This window comes from Lolium rigidum, chromosome 3, assembly GCF_022539505.1.
Source record: "Lolium rigidum isolate FL_2022 chromosome 3, APGP_CSIRO_Lrig_0.1, whole genome shotgun sequence".
NCBI lineage: Eukaryota > Viridiplantae > Streptophyta > Magnoliopsida > Poales > Poaceae > Lolium > Lolium rigidum.
Window position 1 is genome coordinate 47404069 of NC_061510.1, and position 7816 is coordinate 47411884.

Consider the following 7816-nt stretch of genomic DNA (forward strand, 5'->3'; position numbering starts at 1 on the left):
ATGGATGGTGCCTTGTTAAGATTCCCTGAGTCAGAGGAGTTGACATCTATATATGTCGGTAAGCCTAGATGACTGGAGATTGTACTGGAAAGTTATCTTACATATCCACATGCAAATGAATTGTTAAATCGACTCATATTTGTCTATTCGGATGCTCAAGGATAATCATTACACGATGGCATAATCAAATACTAAAGTAGAATCTAGCTGGGCAATCATAAGGAAGCAAAACAAGCAATTATGATTGCTATATACGAGTTGTACTGGAGGTCACAACCAGGTTACGACAACTTATCACAAGATCATATCAATCTTTTCTTGGCCACAACTTAAAGGTAGTCAGGAAATATGTAACTCACCGTATAGTGTGTTATCAAGCTAAAGCTGAGTATGTAGGCAAGCATGGTCTACTACAACCATTGCATATACCAAAAAAGCTTATGATATATTCTTGGTCCATGTAGAGAAGAAACAAAAAGTGTTTTCCCTACACGGTATGCCCAAGATCTAGCTGAGGTAGAAGGACAGAAGACAATTACGAATAGACGCGCATGTGCGGAACTTGGTGAAGCGCGTCGAGTTAGTGCAGTCTCGGTCTGATCAAATCCCACGATCGATGAAGTGTTGAACGTACACCACCTTCGTTGGTATCCACACGTACGAGGAGGATCTCCGGCCGGCGGCGGATTTCTAGGTTTGGTACGACGGCTGGAATTGAGTAAATTAAGGCTACAGTTTCAAACACATGGAAAGGTCTAACCATGTGGCGGCACAACCATTGCCTTCACTATATATAGGGGAGTAAGTTTGGGTTTTGGCCAATTACTTGAACCATATCTTACTCACTGTGAGTCCAACTCGCTGACCCAGTCCGTTTCCTTCTCAGTCCACCCCAGCCAACTCATTTGTTAATCGGGTCACATCTGACTCACCCCTTGCTCTTAAGTGTGTGACCTCATAGGCTCATGGCGAGTTGGACACGATTGGATTTCAAATTGCAATCGATCAGTCGGTAGCCACTCGTAGTAGAATATGCCGACCCCAAAGTATCATAGAGGCAAGACAACAAACCTTTCCATTGAGACTTTCATCTAAGTCTCTTTTGTCTCACGATATACCTTGTCAAGATATAGGCGACTTATTATCATCCCTTTAATAGCTCAACTCTCTTCTCGATCAGTGATATGTGATTCACCCGACTAAACCTTAGTCGGCCGTCTCGGTTAAATTAGCCGGTAATGGTGGACCACATTCCCCTTGTCCGTTTCTGTTACACACACTTGCACACATACAAAAACACATACAATAGCTGATCACCTATGGGATGAGGATGGAGATCTTCATCACGTCGGTGCACAACCCTTGGCCTTGTTTGTTTGCCGCCAAGTGCACTATCACCGCAAAGGGAATGATGTACATAATCTGCATCGTTGTTAGAGGTTCTCTCATCCATCAGAACAAAAATTGAACAAAAGCTAGAGGGACTTTGTCGATCGGTCTGGCTGGATCAAGTGTCGTTGATGTGATGCTTACAACGAGAGGCACTCCAAGGAATGCGAAGAGGACCATGCATACGATCTTGATGTCCTTGCTGGCGGTGATGGTATGCTGGACGTACTCATGGAATTCCTTGGTAGACCACCAATATGATGGAGGTGGCAGCCATAGCGATGCAGACGAGGAAGTTTCTGGACACCCGCACCACCCTCGGGCCTAGCCGCTTGCACATCGGCTCGATCAGGAACAAGCTGAACCCCGGGACGATCTACAGATGCGCGTGCATGTTAAGTGTCAGGAAGCTTCAGGTTTCGGAGAAGAGTTAGTTTGACACTAGGAGTTTGTTAACTGAATCTTACCGATCAAGTTGAGTAGAAGTTAGAACGCGCCAACCCTGACACCGTCCTGGAATGAGGAGCTCTCAGCTGGGGTGCCCTTGGGTTCACCGTGTTAAATCTCACGATTGATGCCCACAAGTATAGGGGATTGCTGAAATCTTCGATGAGAAGTATTACCCAAATTTATAATTCGAATCAAGGGGAAAACAAGAATAGCAATAAGACTTTAGCAATTGAGACGTCACTCTCATACACACATGGATATCAATAAACTCACAAAGAAAGTGGTGATTTTATAGCAGCTGATTGAAATAGTAAACAATAGCAGCAAATTTCCAGTTTTCATCAGAAGTAGTATTTATGTAACTTTTCGTGGCTAAAAGCGTAGGCATGATGTAGTAGTGGGGTGTTGTATAAATGATATTGATCATATAATGTAATCCAACTAACATAGCATCCATCTATAATTCAGTTGTGTGTAGCTGTGTGCTCAAAATATAGCTATGCGTACTAACAAAGAGAATTTGCATATATAACATCTTTTATCCTGCTTGCCCATTTTACCGGGACAACTTGGAACTACAAGCAATTAAGGTCTATCCTTTCGAATAGCCCTGAACAACGCATTAAGATTCATGAACACACAATATCCTCAAACTATCACATATTCCCCTTGTTTTTCCCTATTTGTCACCTTAGGGATTCGCAGGGTCAACATAATAATAAGCAATACACCTTGCAAATAGATACCAACCCCATATACATGATACAACAATATAGGTTTAGTACTGAAATCATGTCACCCAGACCCTAGTAACAAGCATCAAACATAGCAGAGGTGTACCAATACTCATGCATGAATATCTTCAAGACAAACATCTCAAATCTCGATACATATGGATGATTACATGACCAATCTCATCCAACCTCCATCCACCTCTTAAGCCTACAGAGAACTATTCACTCATGGTGATGGAGAGTGAGACCATGGCGGTTGGTGATGACGTTGGCGGCGGTGACGAGGAAGAAGCCCTCGAAATCCCTCTCTCCGGGGTGGAGAGAAGGATCAATCTGACCCCCGAAATGAAGATCATAGTCTTGGCAGCGTTCTGTTTCGCAAAACGTTTTGTGCCTCTAGCAGGGTAGGTTTTAGAGTACATAAGACACCACACGAAGGGGGAGGCGAGACGATGACCGAGGGCCAAACGGGCCCTGGTGGAGTGCCCTATGCAGGTGGGCGCGCCACCTGTCCTTGTTTGGGCCTCGTGGCTCCCCTCTTGTGATCCAAAGCTCCAGGTCCCTGATACGTCTCAAACGTATCTATAATTTCTTATGTTCCATGCTACTTTTATGATGATACTCACATGTTTTATACACATTATATGTCATTATTATGCATTTTCCGGCACTAACCTATTGACGAGATGCCGAAGAGCCGCTTGCCGTTTTCTGCTATTTTTGGTTTCAGAAATCCTAGTAAGGAAATATTCTCGGAATTGGACGAAATCAACGCCCAGGGGCCTATTTTTCCACGAAGCTTCCAGAAGTCCGAAGAGGAAACAAAGTGGGGCCACGGGGCGCCGCCACACTAGGGCGGCGCGGCCTACAGGGGGCCCACGTGGCCCTAGTGTGTGGGGCCCCCGTGACGCCTCCTGACCTGCCCTTCCGCCTACTTAAAGCATTCGTCGCGAATACCCCAGTACCGAGAGCCACGATACGGAAAACCTTCCAGAGACGCCGCCGCCGCCAATCCCATCTCGGGGGATTCAGGAGATCGCCTCCGCTACCCTGCCGGAGAGGGGAATCATCTCCCGGAGGTCTCTTCATCGCCATGATCGCCTCCGGATCGATGTGTGAGTAGTCCACCCCCGGACTATGGGTCCATAGCAGTAGCTAGATGGTTGTCTTCTCCTCATTGTGCTATCATGTTAGATCTTGTGAGCTGCCTATCATGATCAAGATCATCTATTTGTAATGCTACATGTTGTGTTTGTTGGGATCCGATGAATATTGAATACTATGTCAAGTTGATTATCAATCTATCATATATGTTGTTTATGTTCTTGCATGCTCTTCGTTGCTAGTAGAGGCTCCGGCCAAGTTGATACTTGTGACTCCAAGAGGGAGTATTTATGCTCGATAGTGGGTTCATGCCTCCATTAAATCTGGGACAATGGATGAGAAAGTTCTAAGGTTGTGGATGTGTCGTTGCCACTAGGGATAAAACATCGATGCTTTGTCTAAGGATATTTGTGTTGATTACATTACGCACCATACTTAATGCAATTGTCTGTTGTTTGCAACTTAATACTGGAAGGGGTTCGGATGATAACCCGAAGGTGGACTTTTTAGGCATAGATGCATGCTGGATAGCGGTCTATGTACTTTGTCGTAATGCCCTGATTAAATCTCATAGTACTCATCATGATATATGTATGTGCATTGTTATGCCTTCTTTATTTGTCAATTGCCCAACTGTAATTTGTTCACCCAACATCTGTTTATCTTATGGGAGAGACACCACTAGTGAACCGTGGACCCCGGTCCAATTCTTTACATCTGAAATACAATCTACTGCAATTGTTCTTTACTGTTCTTCGCAAACAATCATCATCATCCACACTATGCATCTAATCCTTTGTTTACAGCAAGCCGGTGAGATTGACAACCTCACTGTTACGTTGGGGCAAAGTACTTTTATTGTGTTGTGCAGGTTCCACGTTGTCGCCAGAATCCCTGGTGTTGCGCCGCACTACACTCCGCCACCAACAACCTTCACGTGCTCCTTGACTCCTACTGGTTCGATAACTTTGGTTTCTTACTGAGGGAAACTTACTGCTGTGCGCATCACACCTTCCTCTTGGGGTTCCCAACGGACGTGTCAACTACACGCTAGCAAGTAAATTTCTGGCGCCGTTGCCGGGGAGATCAAGACACGCTGCAAGGGGAGTCTCCCACATCCAATCTCTTTACTTTGTTTTTGTCTTGCTTCACTTTATTTTATTTACTGCTTTTTTTGCTCTTATATCAAAAACACAAAAAAATTAGTTGCTAGTTTTACTTTATTTACTGTCTTGCTCTCTATATCGAAAACACAAAAAAATAGTTACTTGCATTTACTTTATCTAGTTTACTTTATTTACTACTGCTAAAATGGGTACTGTTGAGAATACTAAGTTGTGTGACTTTACTAGCACAAATAATAATGATTTCTTATGCACACCTATTGCTCCACCTGCTACTACAGCAGAATTCTTTGAAATTAAACCTCGCTTTACTAAATCTTGTTATGAGAGAGCAATTTTCCGGTGTTAGTTCCGATGATGTCGCTGCCCATCTTAATAATTTTGTTGAACTATGTGAAATGTAAAAGTATAAGGATGTAGATGGTGACATTATAAAATTGAAATTGTTTCCTTTCTCCTTAAGAGGAAGAGCTAAAGATTGGTTGCTATCTCTCGCCTAGAAATAGTATTGATTCATGGACTAAATGTAAGGATGCTTTTATTGGTAGATATTATCCTCCCGCTAAAATTATTTCTTTGAGAAGTAGCATAATGAATTTTAAGCAATTGGATAATGAACATGTTGCTCAAGCATGGGAGAGAATGAAATCTTTGGTAAAGAATTGCCCAACCCATGGACTAACTACTTGGATGATCATCCAAACCTTTTATGCAGGACTGAATTTTTCCTCGCGGAACCTATTGGATTCAGCTGCTGGAGGTACCTTTATGTCCATCACTTTGGGGGCGGCAACAAAGATTCTTGATGATATGATGATAAATTACTCTGAATGGCACACGGAAAGAGCTCCACAAGGTAAGAAGGTAAATTCTGTTGAAGAAACCTCCTCCTTAAGTGATAAGATTGATGCTATCATGTCTATGCTTGTGAATGGTAGATCTAATGTTGATCCTAATAATGTTCCTTTAGCTTCATTGGTTGCCCAAGAAGAACATGTTGATGTGAATTTCATTAAAAGTAATAATTTCAACAACAATGCTTATAGGAATAATTCTGGTAACAACTATAGGCCATATCCTTCCGCTAGTGGTAATGATTATGGTAATTCTTATGGTAGATATGAGGAAAAGATGCTAGAAATTGAAAGATCCACTAAGAGCTTTATGCAATCACAATATGAGCAAAATCAATTGTTTACTAAAACTATGAATGAACAATCTACCTTGTTGAAAAATATAGGAAATCAACTTGAAAATTTGAATATGGAGATTTCGGGTTTGCAAACTAAGATTTCAAATGCTGAAAACCGAATCTCATACATGTCTGCGTCACAATCCTCCTTAATTAATAGAATGGCTGCTAAACCAGAGGATATTGATAATAAAATTGTTACTATAACAAATGCCATCCAAGTTCGAATTAATGAAAATATTAGATTGATGGTTGAATTGCATGCTAGGTGGGAAAGAGAAGAAAATGAAAAACTAGCTAAAGAGAATAATGTAGCTAAAGTTTGGACTATTACCACCACTAGTAATGTTAATGCTTCACATGTTGCTACACCTCCTACTATCAATGGTAAAATAATTGGTGTTGGCAATGTTGAAAGGACACGGATGTCGCCTAGAGGGGGGGGGGGTGAATAGGAGATTTAAAACTTTTACGGGATGGGCTTAACAAATGCGGAATAAAACTAGCGTTTACTTTTTCAAGCCCAAAGCCTATATACTATTGTTCACCTATGTGCACCAACAACTTATGCTAAGCAATACAAGCAAGTATGTGATAGCAAGATATACATAACTTCAAGCACGATGGCTATCACAAGGTAAAGTGCATAAGTAAAGAGCTCGGGTATAGAGATAACCGAGTCACGCGGGAGACAATGATTTATCCCAGAGTTCACACTCTTGCGAGTGCTAATCTCCGGTGGAGAGGTGCGGTTGCTTAGTGCTCCCGAATGCCACAAGAGGCTCACCTTGAGGTGTGGTTGCTCGATGCACACCAACGCCACAAAGGCCTCACCCCAAGATGCGGTACTCACACCACACACCGAACGCCACGAAGGCGCCTCACCTAAATCTCCGGTGACCCTCGCCACAAAGGCCTAGGTCACGGTTCCACTAAGGGATTTCCTTCGAGGCGGAAATCGGGCCTTACACAAAGATTAGGGAACACATCCACAACTTAATTGGAGGCTCCCAGCAAATCGCCACAAAGGCCTAGAATCCGTCTAGGGTTCCAAGAACCCAAGAGTAACAACCTTCTTGTTTTCACCACCACGAATCACCGTGGAGAACTCAAACCGATGCACCAAATGCAATGGCAAGAACACCACAAAGATGCTCAAGTCCTTCTCTCTCAAATTCCAACAAAGCTACAAAAGCTATTGGGGGAATAAGAGAGGAAGAACAAATAAGAGGAGGAACACCAAATTTCTCCAAGATCTAGATCTAGTGGATTCACCTCACAAAGAGAGGGATTTGATTGGTGAAGATGTAGATCTAGATCTCCTCTATCTTTCTCTCAAATGGATGCAAGAATCATTGGAGGGAGAGGAAGATAGCAAGCTCAAAGAAGGTCAACAATGGAGGCAAAACAAGCTCAAACCGACGCACCAAATGCAATGGCAAGAACACCACAAAGATGCTCAAGTCCTTCTCTCTCAAATTCCAACAAAGCTACAAAAGCTATTGGGGGAATAAGAGAGGAAGAACAAATAAGAGGAGGAACACCAAATTTCTCCAAGATCTAGATCTAGTGGATTCCCCTCACAAAGAGAGGGATTTGATTGGTGAAGATGTAGATCTAGATCTCCTCTATCTTTCTCTCAAATGGATGCAAGAATCATTGGAGGGAGAGGAAGATAGCAAGCTCAAAGAAGGTCAACAATGGAGGCAAAACAAGCTCAAACCGACGCACCAAATGCAATGGCAAGAACACCACAAAGATGCTCAAGTCCTTCTCTCTCAAATTCCAACAAAGCTACAAAAGCTATTGGGGGAATAAGAGAG

General features: G+C 42.8%; 1 pseudogene; it reads right to left on the bottom strand.

Moving 5' to 3' along the window:
• Positions 1-1317: 1317 nt before the first annotated feature.
• The window catches only part of LOC124694793, a 39265-nt pseudogene continuing 32766 nt past the window's right edge, over positions 1318-7816 (bottom strand).